At 33.3% G+C, this 26,923-nt stretch overlaps 1 long non-coding RNA gene across 1 annotated transcript; it reads left to right on the top strand.

Moving 5' to 3' along the window:
• Positions 1-26,389, top strand: LOC146997856 (uncharacterized). The gene is made up of 3 exons (XR_015040911.1): positions 1-162; positions 8,169-8,281; positions 26,128-26,389. It is a non-coding gene; the product is annotated as an uncharacterized LOC146997856 (long non-coding RNA).
• Positions 26,390-26,923: the final 534 nt, after the last annotated feature.

Here is a 26,923-nt window from a genome sequence, read left to right as displayed (position 1 = left end):
ATTAAGCTGACGTGTGTATATAAACTCCGAATTCTCGATGAACGTTATACATCGTAGTACAGTTAGCTGATTTATTTTGTTAAAAAAAGGAAAATGAAGTGTCTTGTAGCCATACTATTGAGCTCTCTGATTCTCATTCACTCTGATGCACGTTACATTAAGGTAAGTGGAATTATGTATTTACATTGTGAATTCTCACGTAATCAACTTTGGAAACGAAGTGGCTGTGAATTGTGTTTTGAAAATCCCGTTCTATGCTTTTAAGTGTGAAATTATTTTGGAAAGTTTGATCTGGAATTCTGCTTACGAAAGTCTATGTACATGTTTTGAAAATTCTGAGCTGTAGAGAGATTTGTTTTTATAACAGTTCCTGTTTTTAGTGTTTGTTTTCATAACAGTTCCTGTTTTTAGTGTGTTCCTAAAGAGAATCATAATTCATGAAATTGCCTGCATATGTAAGGGCGAAGGTTTCCAAAGCGAAGTTTTGGAATTAATAACTTGTGTTGTAGTTACTGAAATGATTCACGTAATTTACCTACAAATGCTTCAAATAACGCTTAATGCTTCAAATGCTTTTAGTATTTAATAGAATTTTGAATGACTATAATTTCTTCCTTCGAAGTATTAATGATTAATTATCAATGTGAGAAAAATTGTTTTTGAATTCCATTGATAACCGAATTTATTAGAAGATTTTAACATTAATCATTAACAATTATCTAACGTAAAGGAAGTGTAGTAATCATTAACAATTATCCAGCGTAAAATAGAAGTTTGAATGACTAATTTTTTCTTCCAAGTGTTAAAGATTAAATATTAAATGTGGGAAAAATTGCTTCTTTGCTGTTGTAGAGTTCTATTGAATTTCATTGATAACCGATTCCGTTTGAAGGTTTTAACAATAATTAGGTTTTTAATTCTTCGTGATGAAAAAAATACGCTATGGATTTTTCCCAAATTATCCTGCTCAGATGACACATCGTGAGTCCAAATATGATTCCGCACCAGCTACATAAAAATGCGTTAGAATAATCTTTTATTAATTATGACAAAGTTGAAAATGTTCTTGAAACATTATTGGTTCCATGTATTATAAATTAAGCACATTTAGTCGAAAGAGGCTTTATACCTGAGGAACTATTGTTTTCGTTTTGCGTCGAATCACTGAATGTCCATTTCACTTTCAAACTGTTGCCACCAAATGTTATCTCACTGTATTATATTTGAAGGAATTGAATAATGAAGAATCTGCATAAATGTATGTATGTTTCTCGCATCTTGATAAAATAACTACCTAGAGCCATCCAATTTTGAATGACGTAATCCTATTGCGAATATTGGCAGGAAACCCAAATTTGAAATTTGTTTCATTATCGATTTCATATTTTGTAACACGTCAACGAATTTTTGATTAACACACTCAAGGATTTCAAAGCCAGCAATGGCAACGTTGTACAGAAAAAAACATTTTTATCTCCAGCGCGGATCGGAAATTCTTAAGATATGCTCAATTTAAAATTATTTTGTGATATTGCTATAGAACTGAATTGTATGGTTTAAGTGCGAAGAGCATGATATTTAATAATAAAGGCAACACGCAAAATGTTAAAAAAACGCCCCTTTGGACGTAATTTAAAATCCAAAACCGTTTATTATTTTTTTTTTTTAAATTATTATTTTTTTATCATTTAAATAGATAATGACGAAAGGAAAATAAAGGTTTAAACTATGAAGCAGCGTGTTAATTTGCAGTTAAATCGCTGATTTTAATAGAACCATTAAATTAAAAAGATGAAATAAGATCTCATCATTAAGAGAGATTTGCAGAATCGGTCGTGCGGGAGAATCGATTCTGAGAATGTTTAATGCGTGGAGTTAAGTTCCTTTTGCCTTAGAAAGATAGAAAACAAAACTTTTTTGATACAGTAACTGTTACTGATTTTAATTCCAAGTATTGTATTTCTAACACGCAGTTTACCGTCACCAGTTTTGGTGCTCAAGGCTGTTGCCAACGGCAGGCGTAATCTTGCGCTCCTTGCCACGAGGAATTTCGTGTGCTTGTGCTGGCTACGTCAGACAAGTGAGCATAAGTAAGCAATGTATTTTTTCTAACGAATTGCTGCGTTTTAACAGCAAAACATAACGGATATAACAGCAGCGTAAAACAAAAACTCCTTTTCCGAAAAAAAAAAAAAAAAAAAAAAAATACCCATAAATATCATAAGAAATTCTTGTGTTAAACATCCTGTTTAACGGTATTTCCTAGTAATTTCTTGTAAACGGCGCGTTATATTTTTCGCTGGTAGCACATGCCTCGTACTGCATTGAATTTATCATGGCCTCATATTTCATTAATTTTTTTGGTAAACTTATTACTCGAAAATTTACTTGCACTACACCAGAGGAATATCTCATTTCATTGACTTAAGCATGTTTTGATCTTACAAACATTGTCCGCATTTGCTTGACGGGTTTCATTTTCAGGGACTGTTAATTGCCAACTCGAGTTCTGAGTTTTAATATATTGGTCATAATTCCGAGTTCAGAACCGAAATTGTTTCCTGTAAAATTTTTTCTGTTTGTTTTACTTCTCCATACAAAATCATGTCACTCTGCCAACTAAAGAAAGTCCTTTTTGCTAGTACATACTATGCGGTGCTACCAAAATTTGCTTTTCAGAATACTTGCTGAGAAATTAATTGTTTGAAGTCAGTTTACATTGAAAAAGGATTTTCTGCCACGGACAGTGATGAAGCTTGTCCAAAATCTTCCTCCTGCCACCATAAAACAGCTCCAGTTATTAAAAATAATCCTAATAATCTTGTAGTTGAGTTACAAAATTGCATGAATTCTCTGAAAATTTAATTTTCACGTTATTTTTGCAACCACCACTAAATTTCGTTGTACAGTTCGTAAAGCTCCTATTTCTGATTTTACGGAATTTTAACTTAACATGCATTTCAGTATGGTTCTTAATTTAACATGCATTTCAGTATGGTTTGACATATATCGGCCAAACTGAAAAAGTGCTGAAATTCTGCTCAGGAAACACGAATCGTATGTTCGAAAAGGAGAAACAAAATTTTGATAGACTACATAATTTTGAATTGGGATATACAAAAATTGTCCGTTAAGTTCGTTCACTTTAGATAATTTTGACCTCTTACCGTTCACTTTAGATTTTTTTAAACTCTTCCGCATTAATAAATTTTTTTCATTAATTGGTAACAATTTTTCAACGCTATGCTCAGTTCTTTCCATAAAATCTTTCCTCCTCCAACTTCTGAAATTTTCAGCCTCCCCCCTCCTGAAATAGTCCTATGGTCTGATTGCTGTCGAAATTGATTTCAAAATCTTAGCTAAGTAAGATTGCTTTTCTGTCTATATAATAAGCCCAAAATAATAGCCCAAATAAAAATAAAGCCCAAAATGTGGTACTTATCTATAAACCTTCTCATTTTGTACCCTGAAAATAGCCTTTTGTCAGATAAATATGAACAAATTTCTGTAAAATTTTGTCGCAAACTTTTTTTTTTAAATGCCCGGAGGGTCATTTGCCGTAAGGGCTGTTAGTCTGGAAATTGCATTTTACGTCGAGTCACTAAAAACGTTCAATCACTTTTCAAATTGTTGCCACCAAATATTATCGCTTTGTATTGTAATTAAAGAAATTAATGAACTGCGCATGAATGCAAGCATGCCTCTCGCGACGGTACCTAAATCCATCGAATTTTGAATAACGCAGTCCTCCACCCGTATATGAGCGCCTGGAAGCTGGACTTTTGATTTTCGAACTTTTTGTTTTATCTATTTCATATTTTGTAAAACTTAACGAATTTCCGATTGACAAACTCAACGATTTTAAAGCGAGCAGTGGCGCAACACTGTAGGGAATAAAACATTTTTATCTCCAGCGCACGAAAGTGTCTATCAAAAATACGTTGATTTGAAGAACTGACAACACTTAACACTGCAACAGGAATTCTAAACATATGTTGCTATGCTGCTTTTAACATTTTTTAGTTTTGTTGTTGAATTGTATATAAGTGCGAAAAAAGTTATGCTTAATAATAAATCAAAAAGGAATAGGTTAGCAGGAGTGAGTTTAACAGCAGACTGGTAGATTATGAGCTTAGCGAGTGCATAAAAAAACCGTAACAAACCTTTTTGAGCGACCGTTAAAATCTGAGCCCTTTCAGATTTTTCTTTTCCGTTTCCTTTCTTTCATTCTCTCTATTTCCTTTTTTTTTCGTGTGTGTGGGGGGGGGGAGGCTCTACTTGTACGCATTGTCAGCTGACCATGCTGTCGGATAACTGTCCTGTCGAGGTCCCGGGGGTCTCTTGGTCGAACTTGAGAGGAAGCTTATGTAGACAAGTTAACTGTCGCTTGCTTTGCCTAACATAATTTAGTCTATATACTGGCTTGTGTTTTTCGGTTAAATATTTCTCGAGTAGCGTTTTTAAACTGTATTTTGAAAGTGCCCGCCCCTTTTTTTTTTTTTTTTTTTTTCCAAAACTTAAGTTGCGATTCGCCACACTTTGCAGAATGTCGAAAACATGCGTCGAATGTTTTATGAGAAATATAATCCTGTCAACAATAAATGAATTTTTGGATAAAATAGAATATTTTAAAGCAATGTAATAAAAAAAATCTGATGTGTACACCACATGACTTCCTTGTACGGAATATTAAATTATACGCATTTGTTTCTTGAATTTCATTTAAATCTACTTTGTCGACAGCGCATAAACCACAATAGAATACATGCACTCTTTAAAATTCACTATATTTGTTTACTATAACGACACTCCGAATGCACAAAATTTATATCATTTTGAAGAATTATCTTATCGTTGCCACATGTTCTATTCAAATACTATAATAACGCTAGAACGATGTATGAAAGAAATTAAGCAAAAAAAAAAAAAAAAAAAGAAAAGAAAAGAAACAGTTTTTCACAGACAATTTAGTATTTCTCATTCAATTAATTCAGTTCTCACTTCGCGGCAAGGCAAAAATACATAACTAGAAATATCTGTATTAAAAATTACGAAGTAAATCTTAAACACTTATTTCCTCGAAAAAATTCCAGAAAGGATTAAGCATGATTTAATTCGCAATAATAAATGAAGGCGTTATTTTTGTTGTTGCGAAGCTTAGTCTCTCAAATTGGCAACAAATCTACAATTTTGCTGTTTCAAATGTAAACAAATATGTCCGCCATGTTATTTAAAACTTAACCGCACTTAAACAGCTTTTAAATTGTTGATACAAATATTGCTTACAGAATTACGAAAGGCATAAAAACCTTAACCGCAAGATAAGAACAACATAATTCAATCACTTTTAAAGCAAAAAATGTACAATTTACAAACACATAAAGTGTAAAGAAACTGAGATCACTGTGCCGAGTAACAAAGTTAATATACAGGGTGATTATAATTAAAGTTTAAGTTTCAAAACGCTATAAAAAAAGAACCACTGATGAAAATGATGTGAAATTTCAAAGGAATGTTATTGAAGAAGGCGGAAAGCCTATGGCAGAAGAAAAAATTTAGTTTCAAAAGTTAGCAACAGATGGCGCTGTAAGCGGCAGAATCACGACGAGAAACGAGAAGCGATTCGTAAAACAATGGCTAAGGTGGAAGTTACACATTAAAACGCATTGACAAATTAGAACTGTTGAATAATTTTATTTGCATGACTGTACATATCACATCGAAAGGGACAAATCGGTTTCAAGAGTTTTGCGGCGACATACCGCATAAGAACCATTCATCAAAGAAGTTCGGAACTGTCGCGAGACTGGCACAAAACATGTTCAATATGGTGTCCACCGTCGTGTGCAACAAGTTGAAAGCGACAAACAGCATGTTCCACAACGGATCGCAGTGTCTCCGGGGTGATGTTCAGAATGTGTTGCGAAATGCGTGCCTTTAATTCCGCTAAATTTGCAATTGGAGCACGGAACACAACATCCTTCAGATATCCCCACAGCCAGAAATCACACGGAGTAAGATCAGGCGATCGGGACGGCCAAGCTGTAGGGAAATGACGGCTGATAATTCGAGCATTTCCGAAATGGCGCCTCAACAGCTGCTTCACGGGATGTGCTATGTGCGGAGGAGCGCCATCTTGCATAAAAATGATTTCATCCACACATACACGCTGTTGCAGAGCTGGAATCACGTGGTTGCGCAAAAGAGACGCATACCTCTGACCAGTGACGGTTGCAGTAACAGGACCGGAAGCACCCGTCTGCTCGAAAAAATATGGTTTTAGGATGAATGATGCCGTAAAGCCACACCATACCGTGACCTTTTCAGGATGAAGTGGTACGGGGTGCGTTGCCAGTGGATTTTCTGTTGCCCATATTCGAAAATTCTGGGTATTCACGTATCCTGTCAGATGGAAATGGGCTTCATCTCTCCACAAAACTTTCCACGGCCATTCATTATCCACTTCCATGCGAGCCAGGAATTCTAACGCAAACGTCTCCCTAGCTCTCAGGTCAGGCGGAAGCAACTCCTGCACATGGCCAATTTTATACGGATAGCATTGCAGGATGTTTCGTACAATTTTCAGCACCGTGCTCGTAGGCCTGTCCAATGTTCGGGCAATTCCTCGTGCACTGCACGGTTGCACACCACCGGCCGACCCCTCCTGTAATGCTGTGGCCACTTCTTCAACTACCGTCGAATGCACTCGTTTTCTCCCTCTACCAGATTGCACATCAAACGAACCTGTCGTTTCGAATTTTTGCATCATTTTCTTTAGACCTACGACACTCATTGGACCAACGCTTTCTTTTATACCCTTCAGTGTCCTGAATTTTTGCAGAGCTACTCTTGCACAATCATCATTCTTGTAATACAGCTTTACCAGCAGAGCGCGGTCCTGCAGTGAAACACCCATGGCGAACGTCTGAGACGCGAAATGAGGAACAGCCTGGTACTTGACGGCTTTATAACACTGAAATTTAACTAACATTTTAATTTGTCTTCTTCCGCTTGCAGCGCCATCTATTGCTAACTTTTGAAACTAATTTTTTTCTTCTGCCATACGCTTTCCGCCTTCTTCAATAACATTCCTTTCAAATTTGGCGTCATTTTCATGAGTGGTTCTTTTTCTATAGCGTTTTGAAACTTAAACTTTAATTATAATCACCCTGTATATATAAATATAGTATTTATATACGTTTGGTGCGGCCGATTGCAACCAAAATACGAGGTGCACATCCACATCTTATAGCAGCCCTATATACAAAATTTCAACGTTCTGAGGCTACTCGTTTTCGAGTTATGCGAGATACGTACGTTCGTACAGACGCCACGAAAAATTCTTTTCAGAATTAATTTTAAAGCAGTTTTATAATTTTTTTGGAGGAAACGAGTCTTTTATTCTGTCCTCACGTACAGATATCACGCAAAAACATCTTTAAATTGCATTCAATAGCGGTCAAAATGGATATTTTCGTTGAAATATGCTGCCTGAAACTTTTCGCGATTACAATACTTCCTTTTTACTTCGTACAATGAAGGAGAAACATCTTTTATGGAATTTTTGGTAATTATTCCTTTTGGTTCTTGAAAGTACTATCGTGAATAAATGTTACTTCAGAATAAGGAAACAATTTCAAAAAATTAATATCGATTTAAGAGGGGGGAGGTGTCCAATCGCCAAATGTCGAATTTGAAGACTTCTGGTGTTTACATTTCTTCTACGTGACAATTGATCTATGTAAGAGAGGAATAAGTCTTAAACAGTAAGCGTAGTTGATATTGACATTTTTGAAAATCTGATGCTTTTGGAAATGTGCGCCTAGATTGTATGTACTCCTGCGGCTCTTAGCCAGTAGGAATCTGTCGTAAACATACTGCCGACGAGGGATTCAGTCGAACATAATATTATAATGGGCAGGATTTCGCATAATCGCTCATTGTACATGTATTGCATAAATTCTGAGATTTTTTTTAATTAACAAAGCGCCATTCTTCCAAACAAAGTTTTTGGAAATTTTGTTAGGTTATTTCGAACAAAAGTTTTACGCCCCCCACCAAATCTCCGTGCTAAATATTTATTTAGGTGAATGATTCTCTAGCTGAAGATTTTTTCGAAATATGGACTTTTCAATAAAACTTACTTACAATAATGTTTTTATTTGTAGCGTGACACAAAAGTTACCGAATCAAAAAAAAGCTTGTGTTCAAAGACGACGCCTTGTGGATGGATGGTTTATGAACCCTATGTCAAAACACCCCTGTATTTCCTGAAAAGCCCGTAAGTATTGAACATTACAGTTATAGTTACATTTTACGTTTTTAATGTAGTATGGATGTTATAAAGGACTTAACAACTTTTTAAGTTCATGGAAATTTGCCAACTTTATGAGCTTATGGTTTGGTTTATTTAATTACGGCAAAGCACACTAGGGTTATCAGCCTAAGGGGAGGGATGCCTTCGTGGAGGACTTTCTAAGGGAGGCTCGTATACACGTTACATATGGGGAAAAACCACGAAAACGCCCATGCAACCAGCCCGTTCGCGATGGCTTATGGAAGTTTGTTCAAAAGTTAGATTTTGTTTACTTACTTACTATGCGAATGAAAATCCGCCCCCGTCCTGCTATCGTCCAACTGGGCGAATCAGAATTTCTTCCCCCCGTTGCCTACAGGATTACAATTTAATTTTTCGAAGACAATTGTAGCCAAGAGGAAAATAAAAATAAAGAAATATACACAATCACAAGAACAAGTAAAGACATTACATATCACAATCACAAGAACAAGTAAAGATTATCTAACAAGCAGGCTAATTACTTAAATAACAGTAAAAAATGCGAGAGCTAACTAAGAAAATAAAAGGTATTAGTAAAACATACATATTAGCATTACAAACATCTTTCATTAATTACAATATTAGAGCAAAGAGTATTATAATAATAATATCATAAATTAAATAATTGTAAAGCATACCAATTATATTTTTTTATAAACTACATCAATAATAGTCAAGATGTCTGAACTAGACTGGAAAATTTAATATAGTTCACTGGCGTGCAAAAGATTATTCCGTGTTAAAGTGTGCTAGAAATATTTTTTGTTAATTAAAGTAATCATGTAAATGTTTACATGATGAAATTAGTAGTTAAATTTTAAAAAAGTTTATCATGAAGTCAATTATAACAACATTACTATGCGTTTGGAACACTGATGTATATAAATTGTAAATAAATTTATTATGCTAAGAAGTTTTTTCTAAAATTTATCTAGAAGAAAAGAATTAAACAGTACTGCAAATTAATATAATCAATCAGGCCTCTCAATAAATAAAAGCTTATTTTTTGAAACAAAAATTAAAAATTGGGATGCAAAAGTTTGTGTAATATGCTTGGAAATATCTCAACATAATAATTAATTAGAAACGTATAATTAAATTAATAACAAGCTAATTAATAGTAACATTAAGCTTAATTCCATTCAATCTAAAACAAGCAATCGATCAGGAACTCCGCATAACTGAAGTTTTATTGCTATTTTACGTAGATATGCATATAAAATAAATATTTGCACTTGTGAAACAAGTGAATAATGTACTGATAGTCAAGAGGAATTAAAATACAACGGTTAAAAATACAACTACTTGTCAGAAGGTATGCAAATTTGCCATAGCTAGAGAAATTGAATGATTATAGAAAACTAATAAAGTGCTACAGTGTGAAAAGAAAATTCTGGGATAAACATTTTAAGAAAATTAGATGGAGAAATAATCCTTAATTTATTGATATCCATATTAAACTCTATGCTTTTGGAAAAGGTTACATATAATTTGACCGAGGTATCAATCACCGAAACCGAGTTAATTTCTTTCCTTATTTGCTCTTTTTAGAGGGATTTGTAAAAAGATATACTACGGTAAAGATGAAAATTTTTGCGATATTTTTAAAGAATAAATTAAAGTATTTTTACTTCATGAACTGAAATTTTTAAGATATATTTTTACACAGTAAATAAGTACAAAAAAGAAAGAGCTAGTGGATTTCTGGGATTAGAAACTCGGGTCGAACTACCAATGTTTAGTGACTTTTCTGCTTGATCATAAGGCCTTTTGAAATTAGGTTGAACAATATATTAAAGAAAATTGAAGATACAGCACACGTAAGAACAAAAGTGGGCTGAATTAGAGATTTACATGTTTCGTGAATGAGTTAAACTTATCTGTATGCCATTATGAAATATTAGGAAGGTAGCATAAAAGCATCAGTGAAGAAGACAATGCAGTCTAAATCATTGTAATCTAAATGTCATTATCAGTATCTGTTATTAATTTCAATACTGCTGAAAAATTATAAATGAATTAATTATATTATAAATCACATGAACTCGTTGCGTTATAAATTACAACAGTTAGAAATATTATCAGCGTCATTTAACGACTACCTTTGTTAACAAATAATTTCAAATAATTAATCTTACAAATAATTCAGCCTGAAACTAGGTTGGAAAATAAGCTGCATGCTGAAGATTAAGCTTTACCAAGGTGTTAGAAACATCTTCTGTTAGCTAGAGTTATGATGCAACAATTTGTAAAAATTATGATTTAAATAATACAAAATATATAATACAAAATATATAAATTTTACATATACGAAAGCTTGAATACAGTGCAACAATATGTGGAAAAGGAATGGATTAAAAGGGAATTCAAAATCCCAAGATATTAATAATATAAGGAAGTTCGAATGTTTTTTGTTAATTATGAAAATTTTGCTGATGCTCATAATTATCAATTTATTAATTAAATGTGTATTAGAAATTAAATGTATGCCAAAGTACATCAGGTAAAGTAAACGGAAAACAGAATAAATGTTTAAACGTTTCTACTATTAAAATATGGAATTTGTAGGAAAGTTAAATAACCTTAAAATAACTTCAATGACTAAAAATGGAAAGCTTAATACGGCATATGTTGCAATAATATTAGTGTGAATTTAGAACCACTTAAGAAATCCAATTTCTAGATTTAATAAAGAGAATTTTTTAAATTAGAACTGTTTACCTAAAATGGTAAATTTGAAAGTTAAAACCATTCTGCTATCTAAGAAGATTTTTAATATTTATCTAGACGAGAAAACTTATTTAAGTTGCGCTACAAATCCGATATTTGATAGATTAATTATGTATCAGTTTTATGTATGTCATTAATCTATCAATTTTATTATTCAAAACTGAATCAGCAGCTTAAATCTACAACTTGGAAAGTTTTTAATTCTTACAGAGAATAAAAAAGATCTGGCTCGTTATTCTTGTAAGCATCATAAAACTTTAAAATGAGTGTAAAAGAAATTCATTTTTACTTTAGTACACGCCAGATTTTAAATTAATATTTGTTTTGTAATCACAATTTTTACAATATCGATAAACGAAAATAGAGGCTTGCAGTCTCAATAAAATGTCCCATTAATGGCGATAAATGACTTTTTGTAGCACCCATCTTCTTGGTAATTGGAGTTCTTAGAAAGAGGGGAGAGGAAAACGGTCGCGCAGTTCGTGGATTAGATAAGAGCGGTCGCGCAGTTCGTGGATTAGATAAGAGGGGGTATCTTCAATCAAATTTCGCTCAGTTCGTATCCTGTCCAAAGCACATAAGGACTGTTTGCTCATAAGGAGGTCTTCGTTGAGTACTTTTTAAAGGAGACTGGCTCATATTCACGTTACACATGAGAAAAACCCCGGACACACCCATGCGGCCATCGCTTTTGCTGTTGACATACTTGTTTAGCGTTGTCTAATGTATATAGACTGATCGCTCATACTGTCGATATTATTAGATTGTATTATGCCTTTCATTGAATCTGTCTAATTGTATTATGCCTTTCATTGAATCCGTCATTTCAAAACATTGAGGCATATTCGAGAAATCAAAATTAAAAAATAAATATTACCTTGAAATAGCACTATCAGCTTCTATGAACTCATTTTTCTAGGTAGCCATGTCTTAATCACGGCAGCCTTTTTACACAATTTATGAGCGTCACTTCTAAGAATGTTTTCGTACCGCCATTTCTCGGCTTTTTTTAAGATTTTGTATGTATGTTCATCAGGGCCTTGGAGTCGGTAGGGAAAATGACCTACTCCGACTCCTGAAATTTGAATGACTCTGACTGTGACTCCTTCACATATATGTAAACATATACACATAGGTACGGCTTATTTTTTTAATATAAAAGAAGAAATAGGTGCTACAGAAAAAAATTGATGCGTAGCAAATTTTTTATATTAATTAGCATTTATTATGAAATGAAAAAACTGGCATTAGTAATTTCTAAGAAACAGTAAAACTGCGGCAAGATCTTTGGATAGATCTGATGTGATGGATGGATAGATCTGAGGACATAGATCTGATTTGATGAACTTCAGAACTAAGAAGAGTCTTTCCACACTGGCTTGAGTAAGAAGAAGAGAGAGCTCTTACTCTTAGAGCTACTTCCTTTAACTTTTCAAGATAGATTTTTATAAGTTCTAAAAGAGGTGTCTTGCAAGAGCAATCATATTTATCTATTTCTTCAAAGGCCGTGTATAAATCTTTGTATTTTCTCATTTTTATATGTATTTTCTCATTTTTATATCTAAAGGCTCTTGGTTCTTTGTTTTCATTCGCTTTGACTTAGCCTTTTCAATATTATCCAAATGTTTCTCAAAATCTAATTCATCAGTGGAAGAGGATGATAGAGACTCAGTTGCAATATCTGCAGTTTGACTGTCCTGATTTGAATACTCCTGTTGTTCTGAGAATAATTTCATTCTTAATGAAAGTTCATAGATGGCTTTCTTTGCCTTTTTAATTTGTTTGTCATCCAACAAAATTCGGCGTTTTGGATCTACATATATTGAACCCAGCACGATCTTATTGTCTAGCAAGCTAGTTTTCTCTTTTCTTCATTGAAGAAATCATTCCTTCTGCAATAAACCCTCCATTTCAGAAAGAACAAACATCGCATTCTTCCAGTCTTGCCTCTTGTTAATTCTTCAGATTGTAGCTTTTTGGTGGCTATATACAGTACAGAAAGAAGAGTTTCCAATTCTGCAAGAGAAACATTAGGGTTATCTGCATCTTCTAAGATTCTCGTCTCCTGTTAATTCTTCAGATTGTAGCTTTTTAGTGGCTATATACGGTGTTGAAAGAAGGGTTTCCAGTTCTGCAAGATCATTCCACACTCTTTCTGTTAGTGAAATATTAGGGTTATTTACATCTTCTGAAAAAGTTCTTAATCCTAACAACCACTGTATCAACAAATATGTACTTCTCCATTGCGTTGCTACTTTTCCTGCTCGCTTCCTAAGATTGGAATCAATTTTGAGAGTTCTCGCTGCTTATCTAAATTCACCAATGAGATTAATAACTAAATGAATCGGTTTAATCAATAATGGCAAATATCACGTCCATCCTGCTCCCTTATATTTATTTACTAATATGCCAATAAAATAGAAAATAACTATGTATTAATATAGTCCATAAATAAAAATATTAACTCACTTTGTCATTAATTTGTGTTTTCAATTCACTTTAATTTCATTTCAAATTCAAACTGTTTAGCAAAAACTGGAGTCGGAGTCGACGTGTTTTTTAGCGACTCCAACTCCGAGTCCTTTTACCCAAAAATCTACCCGACTCCATGATTCCGCCTCCACAGCCCTGATCAAGTTCTATAGGATTATATGCTGAAGGGGAATATATATATATATATATATATATATATACCGCAGACATATATCAGCTTCGAGTCAAATTGAAGAAAATTTTTTCTCCACAGACAGAATTAAAGGAAATCTTGCAATTTAAGTATTCTCCAATAACTTAGGTAATTGTCGAGAGAAGCTTTTCACAATGTAGAAACTTATGTACCGACAACAAACGATCTTTCACTTTCGAAAACATCAAGAAGCACTTAATAATTCAGTGCAGTTTTCATAGATTTGTTCTGTTGAAAATTCAGAAGAAAAAATAATTCAAGTGACTGGAAGTGTAATTATTTAGGTTTTAATCCACTTGTTGTGTCATTTTTCATATTATCATTTTTTTTAGAGAGGACATTTATTTTTATGGCCATTTTCTGATCATTTTTAAAGGCATTTTCAATGAATTTTTAGGGTATCAAAATCTGGGCCCTGGCAATAAGCATGGTATATCATGATAAGTAGATTAAGTAGAATTATTAAGCATGTGGTCAAATTTCGCGTAAGAATCGGCACTGGCATCCTACATATATTGCGTTGCTTCGTCATAATTTGCCGATTCCATCAAGTTGTTTACGAAGAACGAATCGCGGTAGTTATCAGATGTGGATGCAAAGTGAATAACCGTTTGGTAAATTTAGTCGGCGCGTGAAGAAAATACTTCAGTTAGATCAAAGCAATTTGTAATGCGATGATGCATCACGATATGGGATTAGAGATCATACACGAATTCCATTATGCGTAATATCCCGAAACTGCTGCTTATGTCGATAAAGCATGAAGTATCAGCACGGCGAGAGACAGAATTCCCCCCAGACAGTTTTGAAAATTTCATGCGGATGAAGTTGACATCAACCATAAGATAGCAGTAGTCATTTGGTTGTTCGCGACATGATACAGTTCAGATAAAAATGGGGAAGAAAAATAACGGTGTGTCATCCGAATGCCAAACTTGTGTCACCAGCCAACTGTTTGCAGACACCTACAGCAGTCGGCAAGTGAGAAAAATGCGTATCTGGGTTCCAGCTTCCTAAAAAATCGTCAAACCACAACAGTTACGGTGTTTGAAACTCAACTTTACTATTCCAAAATACGAGAGTAGCTATCTTTTTTTGTATCGGTTCCTTACGATTGACCATAATAGGAGTTTTATGATTTAAAATATAGAAGAAATAGAACAGCACGAATCAGAAGAAATCACTGTGTTCTATACCTGTTTTGCAACCACTGTTTTTCTGTTCCATATGTGTTCTGCTACAAAGACTGTGGTACGTTGTGAGCTTTTTCTGTCATGTAAAATAGTCACTTGTGACGTGTACTGCCATCAGCTGAGTAGATATTAACATAAATAATGAAATAAACACCACCGTTCGTGAGACATTAGGCACCTGCGAGTTAGAGAAATAAGTTGGGAACATGTAAAAATCAATGACTGAGAATAAGATCTTCCATCATTTGCGTAATTTAACAATTTTCCGCTGTCTGACTCTCAGCATGTAAATGTTTTGCCATATGGAATCACGTCTTGAATATAAACCATTCGCGAACCAGAATGCTGTAATTCATGCTATTAAGAGTCTCTTAGACCAGAGTTTCAAACTTAAATTGCATGCGGAGTGAATGCCCGATCTGAAAGCAGCTACGAACAAGATTTTTTATAATAAAATAAAGAATATTATAAATAAATTCGCTTGTTAAACTTTATCAAAAACGTGCATAAACAATAATGATATTGTCGCAAAGAAAAAAATTAAAATTTTCCTTCTATCAGAAATCTAAATTTTGGTAACTGCACATTTTCTTCTGGTTATGCCAAAGCATTGACAGCTAAACGTTCAATTTTCCGATTAACATATATTTCAGATTAATTCTAACTTGTTTAATTAATGAATAAAGAACTTAAATTAATTTAAAATGGAAAAAAAAAATTATGAAAACTTTCAGAGTTTTCAGAGAAAATTTTCCAACTGGGATAAAATTTGAGAATAAATAATGACAATTTGGTCTCTTTCTAATAAATTTTTCTCCGACGTGTAGCTAAAAATACAAATGTTTGTTTGTAAATAATTATAAATTTTATTTTTAAATATTTTATATATATTTTTTACAGCTTGGCATTTAATGATGTTTCAATTCTAATAAGTTTGTAGCCTTGTCAACGCTGTTCGCGTAATATTATTCCGTCCCCCAAAAAGCGAATATTCTTAGTGCAAAAACTTTTAAGTGCAAAACTAGTTTATTTTTTGAGCAGAAATAAATGTTAATAAAATATGTGTGTTCAAATCTTCGAATAAGATTGATAAGAAGAAAATTAGAGGTATCACACTCGAAATTAATTACCTCAGTTCAATAGATTTTTTTATGCGTTATTAATGTTCGTTTTTAATGGTTATGAAATTGTAACAAAAACATAACTGAAGTGCATTCGCGGGTCGCATGAAAAATTGCCTCGTGGGCCGCATATGGCAGGCCGGTCGCCTTGGTGATTCTGCCACCGTGCCACACTGTGCTAAAGCAATTCCTGTTTTCAGTACAAAACTGAAAATAGGAATTGCTTTAGCACAGTGTCGAACTTTACATTGGAATTCAACTATTAAAAATATATATATATTTTTGGCATTCTGAAATTTGCATTAAATAATAGGTAATAACAACTGGTGAAGATATGTTTGCTATATGTATATAGTACATATATATGTTACGGTGAAACACCGAAATCTGGAGAATGTCGACTTTCATCGGTGAATGTTAACATTCACATAGTCTCTTGGTGTATGTCCGAAATATTTTCCGAATACTCTTATTTCTGACTTACACCGGTCAATGTCGACATTCACCATGTACTAATGGTGCATGTTGAACATATAACAATATTATATTTTCTTCTCCGTAATTTAGTAGCGAATAAACGCACTTGAGAATTGAAATAAGAACTTAAGAACCTAAAACACACAATACATTCAAAATGAGGAAGGAAAATAATAGAAGTTAAAAACTTACTTTTTTAAAGTTTTACAAACTATGAAATCGATAAAAAAAATTTCAAATTTGGGCTTCCAGATGCCCATATTCGCGGTAGGATTACGTCATTTAAAATTGGATGACTTTTTTTAAGTTTTACAAACTATGAAATCGATAAAAAAATTTCAAATTTGGGCTTCCAGATGCCCATATTCGCGGTAGGATTACGTCATTTAAAATTGGATGACTTTTTTTTAAGTTTTACAAACTATGAAATCGATAAAAAAAATTTCAAATTTGGGCTTCCAGATGCCCATATTCGCGGTAGGATTACGTCATTTAAAATTGGATGACTTTTTTTAAGTTTTACAAACTATGAAATCGATAAAAAAATTTCAAATTTGGGTTTCCAGATGCCCATATTCGCGGTAGGATTACGTCATTTAAAATTAGATGACTTTTTTTAAGTTTTACAAACTATGAAATCGATAAAAAAAAATTTCACATTTGGGCTTCCAGATGCCCATATTCGCGGTAGGATTACGTCATTTAAAATTGGATGACTTTTTTTAAGTTTTACAAACTATGAAATCGATAAAAAAAAATTTCAAATTTGGGCTTCCAGATGCCCATATTCGCGGTAGGATTACGTCATTTAAAATTGGATGACTTTTTTTAAGTTTTACAAACTATGAAATCGATAAAAAAAATTTCAAATTTGGGCTTCCAGATGCCCATATTCGCGGTAGGATTACGTCATTTAAAATTGGATGACTTTTTTAAAGTTTTACAAACTATGAAATCGATAAAAAAGATTCAAATTTGGGCTTCCAGATGCCCATATTCGCGGTAGGATTACGTCATTTAAAATTGGATCGCTCTAGGTACCGTTGTTTTATCACAATGCGAGAAACGTACATGCATTTATGCAGATTCTTCATTATTTAAGGGCGATAACATTTGGTGGCAACAGTTTGAAAATCGCAAAACGAAAACAATAGTACCTCAGGGACAAAGCCACTTTCGACTAATAAAACAAATAGTTTTTTTTTACCGAACCGGATATTTTGTAACGGGTACTACGTTGTAACGGGTACTCAAAATCGGTACATCCAAGTACCCGTTACTTCAGTACCGAAATCGGTACTTTTCGGTATTCGTTACTTCTGTACCGAAACGGATACTTTTCGGTATTCGTTACTTTGTACGAAAAATATGCGTCTCTTCTCGGTATTTCGGTATTCGTTACTGGAGGATCGATGAGGGTTCAGCTCACTTCGGTATTGGTACGAGGACAGTAGTATCTGGTTGTATTTGCGAAATGGTGATATGCGCTCCTTGTGTCCATGAATGGTCTGCTCCTCAGACACTTCCGTAGTTGACATGTTTTCTGATATTCAAAATCTTATTCCGTACAGATGAAATCAAACACGTGGTGACGTGGCAGAGTTCCTTCAGTGCGCAAAATCGTTAGCTGCGTATTTCGGTACTCCAAATCATTATTAGGGCACTTCGGTACTCCAAATCGTTACTAGGGTACTTTGGTACTCCAAATCGTTACTAGGGTACTCCGGTACAGTAACTTTACTAGGGTACTCCGGTACAGCAAACTGTTATTCCGGTATTTCGTTACTTCGGTACTCTAAATCGTTACTTGGGTACTCGGTACTTGAAATCGGTTTTCGGTACTTTTCAAAGTAACGGTTACTTGAGTAACGGGTATTTTGTACCGGGTACTTGTCTGTACCAGTTGCTCTCGTACCGGGTACAAGAATGTACCGAAGTTGCCCATCACTACTCCTTATAAGTGTCAGTAATCTTGCGTTTTAATCAGTCAATAAATAAACTATATACTGTTGACTGATTTCCTTATCAACAAGATGTAAATTTAAACTGCTCGGTTGGCGATTTTTGTTTTAAATCTTATTCATAGCGTACTACTAAAATTCATTGTCTTATCATAAAATTCTTTTGTTATCAGTTTGAGTGGCTTCTGGCTACGTTCATTTTCTTCCATCTGTGGTATTCATTACAGTCTGCGAGTTTTTTTTTTTTTTTTTTTCCCCACTCATTTAATTAATGTCTAGGAAAAAAATGTGACCTCTCACCAATTCCATGTTATAAACAGCTACGAGCTTTAAGTAAAATATGATTTGCGGTTTGTCGTTGTTAACAAAATGTAATTTATTGTTTCAGTAAATAGAAAGATCTATAATACGAAATTTTGGATTATATTTATCAGGTAAAATTGACCATGTGTAAAACTAGTGTTTCTATAGTATAAAGAAATCTAAATTCATTTTAATCTGTACGTATATTCTCGCGATTTCTAAATATCAGCAAAAAATTTGGAATTACACCTGAAAAGTGCGTTCAGCGATCAGCAAGAAATGAATCAATAGAGAGTTCTAACAACTGGAATCAGTGTTCATTTTGCTGAAAGTATTAACAATATTTCGAAAGCATTAATAATACTGTTAATACACACAATGCATACATATTGTTAAATTACACTGGGTGAAAGCACACAGTGGAATTGTTGGAAATGAAAGGGCGGACACCCTTGCAAAAATGGCGGCACTTGGGGATGGGATCCATAATTTTGATATCCAAGTTTCAAGAAAAAAGACCACTGCTGAAATGGAAAACTGTATTTATACAGAATGGAATTTTTGCTGGGAGTCGTTTAATAAGAAAAAAGAGTTAATAAAAAATAAAGTTAAACAAAAAGATGAATATTATAAATAATGTTGATATAAATCAGGTATTGACTAATCGTGAACGTTTTCCGGCTTACTTTAATCGGTTCCATCTACAGAATAATGATAAATACTTAATATGTGATAAGTTTGGAAACGCAGGCACTTCGTCGACGAATGGACGCTTACCCGGAGGCGTAATGGCAAATCGCACATTAAGTTGTTCAATGTTAACGAATTTAGCTTAGTGCGCATGCTCAGTTGGCGTGGGAGGAACTACTAGCGACCCAACACAAGCCTGTTAGTCTTTACAGTTGCAGTACTACGGAAATTTGTGTGTGCTTATAGCATGTGCTTCTGTTTCATTTCGTTCTGTTTTATTTTGTTCATAAACATTTAATTTAACATCACTTATTTGACTTTAATTCAGTAAGTTAAACTGGATTTATTCCTTAATTTTTGACAGTATATACGAATGGAACGTATGGTAAATGCTCAATTGCTTTTATTCCTCAGAAGTATAATCAATAAGCATTCAGCTAATATATCTTTTAATATTTCCTGTTTTGTAATCCTTCTGAAAAGAAAATGTGCGTAGTTTACAATCGATAATTACAATCTGAGTAATGAAGCAATTTACAGTCCAACAAGTTTTAAAACTCCGAGTTGTTTACGCCTAGATAACGCAATATAAACCATATACCGTGTTTGTCGTCTTTTAAAATTGCGCCATGTAAGTTGTAATTGCGTCAAATTCGATTCTGGGCATGCGCAGTAGAGCAAAAGGTGTTTTCGGATTTGCTCTCGTGTCTTGTCATCATCAATAGCGCAAAAGAAATAACAAGTGTATTTTTTGGTAACATGTCTGCATTACAGAAGTTTTGAAGTTCTGCAAATGAAACACTTACAAAAATCATTCTCTTCTACGGCTTGAATATAAATAATCATCATACCTAGATATAATAGAAATAACTTCTGTATTACATTATTTCAAAAGTGAGTGATTATATTACACTTATTCTAGTGATTTTAGATTTTCCCGCGGAAAACCTGTTGAGAGTTCCAAGTAGAACTTTCGTTTTACCATATGACATATCAGTCTTCGTTTTATCATGTGACTAATATCATGAACATATTAGTCAAAATCTAGTATGTTGCTCTAAATCAAGATTCTGTGTGCATTTACAAGTCTTAAATGACAAATTCAATACATTTTGGTTTATATCATATTTTTTCAGGAACCATCTGCTCAGAGTTTAAGTATTACTTTTGTTTTATCAATTTTAGCCGAAACCTAATATGTTTTTATTGATATAAACATCTGAAATACTAAAATTGGAAAGTTTTGGATTATATTTTAATATAGTTTTCCCAAGTTGTCAGCAGAATGCATTATTAATTTAAAAATTACCGCTGTCCAACCATGGACCTTATAAGAAATAGACTATGGGTTTTCTCCCTTGTCTGAGGCGTTCCCGGCTGTCACCTTGATCACATCCGGAGGAGTAGGGACGACTTGTAGAAATGTAACAGTGGTTGCCTATTGCAGCGTGTATAAAAGCCGGTTGTAGTGCCTCATTTCACAAATTAGAATTTCTACATATTTTTATTTTTGAAATTGAGATTGATTTTTAAAAATTTAGCATAGTTATCAAGCATAATTAACGTTCCAAATAATTATAAAGCTATGGCATGCTTTCAGGGCTGGATATCTTTTTAGCTTTTCCTATGCTGTAAGGAAATTCGTAACTACTTCTTTTAGAAAATAATATTTTAAATCTGAACTAATAGAAAATTTCAAACAAGCAATTTTCTCTTGCAATATTTATGCTTTTTATTGGTGTAAATAAGTAAAAAGTACTGAAATATTTTAAAACGAATTTTTGAAAGTTTTGTTTAAAATTCTAAATTGTGCTGCTTTTTTAAAATTATAGACGAGTATTATAGCACAATTTCTATAAAGGAATTTTATTTCATTTATATTTCATAATACATCATAGTGATAAACACTTTTGAATCCTTAATAATTTTTATACATTTAATTATAATATTAAAATTGTATTTAACCGTAATAATTAATTTTGCTAGTATTTTATAGTGATTATTTTTTGAATTTATTTTTAGTTCTGCATAAGATTTTTTTATTTACTGTTAATTTAATTTATTAGCCCAAAGGGGCGGTAGCCTAGAAAGGCTGTTAGTTTCGAAGCGGCATTTTGCGCTGTTTTACTATAAATGTCCGTGTCTCCTTGCTAATAGATGTTGCCAAATATTATCCTCATGTATTATATTTAAAGAAATTAAATAATAAAGAATCTTCATGAATACATGTATTTTTTTCGCACTGTGACAAAAACGACGGTATCTAGAGCCATGAAATTTTGAATAATGTAATCCTCCACCCCGAACATGGACATCTGGACGGCTAAATTTCGAATTTGTTTTAATCTATTTCATATTTTGTACAACGTTAACGAATTTTTGATTAACAAACTCAACGAGTTCAGAGAGAGCACTGTACAGAAAATAACAGTTTTATCTCCAGTGCGCAAATTCTAGATATGCTGTCTTCAAATTTATATGGTTTACGGGCGAAGAACATGATATTCAATAAATATAGGTAATACACAAAATGTTAAAAAAGTTTCCTTTTGGGCGTAATATAAAATCTGAGTGCTTCTAGATTTTATTTTACCTTTGTTTTTTCCTTCTATACACTCAGAAAATTTTATGCTCCGAATTTTATAAATTACTAAAATAATCCACGTTAATGTTAATAATTTAGTAATGATATAATCAAATAAATGATCGTTTTATAATGTTGTTATAGTTTTGAAAATCACTGCGTGAAAATGTTCATTAAGTTAAAAAAAAAATTATCACATCTTGTTTAATTTTACCTTATTTATTTCAAAGCATCACGTACTATCAATCTTATTTAATTTTCTTTATTTTTATGCAAAATTAAGTTTATTAATTTTGTGCTTAGAGTTTTTACCGTTTTACTGAAGTAAAGATGTTTGTACAAGAATTACGGGTGACAAATTGCGCGAAATGCAGTAAAAAGTGCTTTAATGAGATGTATTAAATCCTATTTGGAGAAAACTGTAGCTTTCATAATCTCATCACTATGCAACGTATCACATTTAATAATTAAAAAGAGTTATGTCATACAAACGCCATAGGTTTCAGTGTTAAAGTAAACCAGATCATCCCTAATCTTTCTTGCCGACATGTCGGTGACGCGCGCCCCGCCCACTGGGTTAGTCTATCTCTTATAAGGTCCATGTGTCCAATAAAGACAAAATTTTGAATCTAATCAGTAAACAACTCGGATCCGCTTATAATAAAGCAGCTGAAATTGTTATACATCTTAAATTAACAATTTAAAAATGTGGATAACGAATAGGAAGAGTAAGTCAAAGCAGTGTCTTTCTTAAAAACGGGACTTTTAGTTCAGAGGAGTTTGTTGTGTATTACGAAATTATTAATTAGTATCTAGAAAAAGTATTTATTGAATTTTAAATAATTATGAGAGTTCCATAGCTCTAATCCCTAATATAAGGGAAATCTTTATATTACTTTCAGTAAAACTAGAACAACTGATGAGCTAGGATACTTATCAGTATTATTACGTGCGTACGCGTTCGAAATGGATTGAATGTTAATAGAACCGATGATATCCTGATGAAATTAGTTTTTTCAAAAAATAAAAAATACTTTCACAGTTCTGGAACTTCTTGCACAAAAGTACTCGTACAGTTCTTCTGAGTATGGCAACACAATCAGTAGTTACCAAATCAAACTACTAAGGTCGTTAAGCACACTTCAATACAAAGGGTATCTAAAATGCCAAGCTCGCACGAAGATCTGTCAATATTAACTGAGAACTGATGCTCTCTTTCTGGTTTTATATAATTTTGCCCCGTCTGCTAAGAAATTTCCAATACCTTCAATTTCTCGGAACTGCTGGAATGCATGCACAGTTACAGTTACATAGGTATCGGACCAAAGTGTCTGCAAATGATATTGAAGACTATTGACATTTTCTTGTCAGATTGGCGACAAAAAGTATTCCCGAAAACCATTGGCTAACTTGGCACTATTTCGCCAACCATTTACCTCAAATAGACTAACAATCTCTCTAATCCTATTTTTTCGGCGATGCTTTTCATGGTACATTATATAGGAGAAAACTACAATTTACATATAATCTTACTAAAATTCATAACAGTATTCTGAAAGCACTGACACACATCTCATTTGAAATTTAAAAAGTATGGTGTGAATCTTCTGTCATAATAATATAACGATTATTTAAAAAAAATTGTGAACTCCAGTTTTAAGATATTATGAGTAAATATACCAACCGCTAAAATAATATTTTTGTCGCACCATGACTTTAATTGACATGTTTGTACATGGTACTTCGAAGTTATATGGAAACATTATCATTCATTGCTTTCTGCGGAATAATTGAGAAGATTAGCCATTTGAGGATTGACTGACTTGACTGACTGATAACTTATAGCCAGAATACCACTGAGATCAGTAGTTTATCTGGCTCAATCAAATTTATGCCGGATGGGCACAATAACATAGAACTATCTTCACATAATGTCCGCAGTAAGGAGGAGAAAGACGGATAAAGAATAGAAAGACCAGCAACGCAAGAGCTCACAAGCAAGTAACCGGCCCGGTAAAGGCGTGACTAAGTGGGAGTCATAAAATGAGTGTAGAATGTGAATAAAACTAGAGAATTTAAGAAATACACAGTACAATAAATGAGTAAAATACAAAATTAAGAATGCTAATAAACACATTGGGTACATCATTTACAGGTGGGCACTAGGTGGGAAAGTTCGGGTCCCTGATAAGGTGGGCCGCAAGTGGGCGCAGTTTGGCGTCCTCATTCAATATTTCGTAGGTAAAGATATCAAAATTTCTCATATGGTCACAGTTCAGAGCTTTCGTGAAGAATTTCCTGTTGATCTTATTCAGGTGCTCTTCTAGAGCCATTTGAGGTTGATACTTGAATAGCTTTATTCTTTTATTTCTTATTTAAAAAAAAAAATCCTTACCTATGAATTTGCTTTTACAATAGCGGATATCAGCAAGGCCATCCATTGACCATTACTAAACTCGCAATTCTTTAGAATTAGTTGTAAAGCACATGTCAAATACACGTATCTTTCATTTTGCTACTTCTGAGTACAAGGATTTTCCAGACACCATTTAATATGCTTCAAGAAACGAAACAGCATTCCTTCTCTTTTCATTTGTAAAAAGTTGCAAGTTGTTGTTTTTCAACTAACTAATTACAAGTTAATTTCGGTAATTATTTCAGACTAGATAGCGTATACGAAAATTATAGAATACATATATCTTTGTCTTGCTTATATCTTCGTAAGGGTATATCTTCGTATCTAGGGTAATAATATATTCAGTTCTTTCTCTTAGATCAATAAGATTAATTTTTCATGTTTTGATGTGTGATCCGGGTATGAGAGAAAAAATAATTTAGGGAGGATGAATCATCTGTACTTCTTAATATAATTGCTAAACCACTGGATCGTAACAATAGTTCTTGCGGTAAGTACAAGTGATACACAGTATTAAAGGATCATTCTCAGATTGTGTGTGTGTGTGTGTATTTAATTATGGCAAAGCACACGACGGCTATCTGCCTAAGGGGAGGGATGCCTTCGTGGAGGACTTTCTAAGGGAAACTAGCTCTTATACACGTTACACATGGAGAAAACCACGAAAACGCCCATGCAGCCAGCCCGTTCGCGGGATTCGAACCTCGGACCGAACTACCAGTGTTCAGCGACTTTACCGCTCGGCCGCTGGTGGGCCATTGTCAAATTGAAAGTGAACAGTGATGAAAGTACATAAGCAGAAACAACATAGTCTGGTAGCGATCTCCTGTAGATGACCATCTCTAAAAGTGAGCAGCGTTTCTGAGAACGTAAACATCGATATTTTCTATCACATCTTTAAAATGACCACAAATTGTCTGAAACTATGGCAGTCGTCTTAAAGAGGGTTCATTGCATTTTATGTTATGAAATATGCTAGGGAAGAGATATTGATTGAGTAGTATTTTGGGTGAAGCTCGACATCATACTGCAACAGTATAGATTGTTCGGCCAGTCGCTAGGGTTTCTAAATCGAGGAGTATTGACCCTTAGAGCAAAACGAAGTGCTAGAGCAAAGGGTAGAAAAGGGTAATTTTCGATACATGAATTGGTAGTAGGGGCTTCTCCAATAAAAAAAATAAGCATTTGTATCAAATAATAAAACTATTAACACATTTGCTTGCAGAGAAACCTCTGAAACAATCACCGACGGTGTATCTGAGAGGCATGATTATCGGTTGTTGCGGCAAAGCCAGCGAACTATTAAAAATAACATTACCCTTTTTGTGAATGGCATCAATAACGTTTTTGTATTCATAAATGTCTTTTTGCTTCTTTTATACTTCATGTTTATGTTAGGAAATAAATAAGTATAAAATACTATCTCCTAATATCGGTTAAGCTTAGTATCAATGCTTTATATTCTTGGAAATATTGATGCCTTACGGAGATGGTTATCATGAGAACTTTTACTGTATCACTTTTTCAAGCCAGTAAAACATATTAAGTCATGTATATTACAGATTCTTGGCTGATATTTAATTTAAGAACATGAAACGTATATTTAATTGAAATATCTTTCATTACAGGTGCGATTGTCATCCTGAAGAACGATGTGAAAAGAGCAGTGATGATATATCCATCTCAGCATACGTCTACCTGTGCTCAAGTGCAAAACAGTCGTAATCTCCCGAGTGACATGACACATGTCTCATGTATCTTCGTTAAAGCATTTAGCTTTTTTTAATCTCATCATGTGATTAATTTATTATCTAGAATATCTATTGCATGTTGTATATAAGGATCGCTTTATTAAACCCTTTTTGTTTTATTAAAATGTTAATATTTCTATTTTTCTAGCAGTGGTTGATTTCTTTCTTTGAACTTTCGTGGCATTTTCATAATAGTGAGAGGTTAATTATGTTACAGTGATAATGATTAAGACAATGAATGTATTTCCCAAACGAACCCAATAAAAAATTTCGAAATTTCTGTATCAATTAACTTAATAAGCATGTAAAGTGTTCGGAAATTGAGATAATCAACTTGCAAATTCAAAAAGGCATCGAAATGGAGACTAAGCAATAATAAGGCAAGTATAAATCAAAAAAATCTGATGTGTACACCACATGACTTCCTTGTACGAAATATTAAATTATCCGCATTTTTTCTTGCATTTCATTTAAACTTATTGGATTGAATTAAATCTACTTCGCCGACAGCGCATAAACCACAATAGAATAAATGCATTCTTTAAAATTCACTCTAGTATTTGTTTACCATAGCGACACTCTGGCGCTAGATTCACTTAACAGTATTATATTTCATTCATATTATAACTCATAATGCACAAAATGTATATCATTTAAAGAATAGAATTATCTA

This window comes from Stegodyphus dumicola, chromosome 4, assembly GCF_044657685.1.
Source record: "Stegodyphus dumicola isolate Sdum_Otavi_A_Nest chromosome 4, ASM4465768v1".
NCBI classification, from domain to species: Eukaryota; Metazoa; Arthropoda; class Arachnida; order Araneae; family Eresidae; genus Stegodyphus; species Stegodyphus dumicola.
The sequence above is the reverse complement of the archived record's forward strand: the minus strand, read 5'-3'. Positions and strand labels throughout refer to the sequence as shown.